The sequence below is a fragment of the Egretta garzetta genome, unplaced genomic scaffold, assembly GCF_000687185.1.
Source record: "Egretta garzetta isolate BGI_Z169 unplaced genomic scaffold, ASM68718v1 scaffold283, whole genome shotgun sequence".
Taxonomy (NCBI): Eukaryota; Metazoa; Chordata; class Aves; order Pelecaniformes; family Ardeidae; genus Egretta; species Egretta garzetta.
The window spans coordinates 1,107,791-1,108,312 of record NW_009259043.1 but is presented as its reverse complement, the minus strand read 5'-3'; positions in this window follow the sequence as shown (position 1 = coordinate 1,108,312).

Below are 522 nucleotides of genomic sequence, written 5' to 3'. Positions count from 1 at the left end.
CCGGAGACGCTGCGGCTCTGAGAGCCCCCCGGTGCCCTGGGCGGGGGCGGGGAGGGAGCAGCCTGACAGTGGCATCGCTTTGATACCGCGCTTTTCCCCTCCCTTTTTTGCTGTTCCCCCCTCTGTGTTGCGGTGGAAGAGATGGATCTGCCATGCCGCAACGCCCTAATGAATTTGGGAAAGCAAGCAATAACGGCGTATGTGCTGTGGCAGTGAAAGTTTTGTTGGGTTTTATTTTTAATTAAGAAAAAAGAAAAAAGAAAAAGTAAATCATGTGGAGGGTTTTTTGGCCCGGACTCTATATTTCCGAAAGGTCAGTGGTATCATTTTGACGTTGATTATGTAGCTGTTCTGGTCTCAAGTACGCTCCCCTCCCCTCCTAGCGTGGTGTGCGAGGATTGTATTTGAAAGGGAGGAAGCAGATACCGAAAGTGATGGCTGATGAATTGTCTAAACCCTTCAGGGATATTTCGTGCGGGGGCCCGGAGGCAGCCCATCAATAAAAGCCTCCCGGATGGAGGA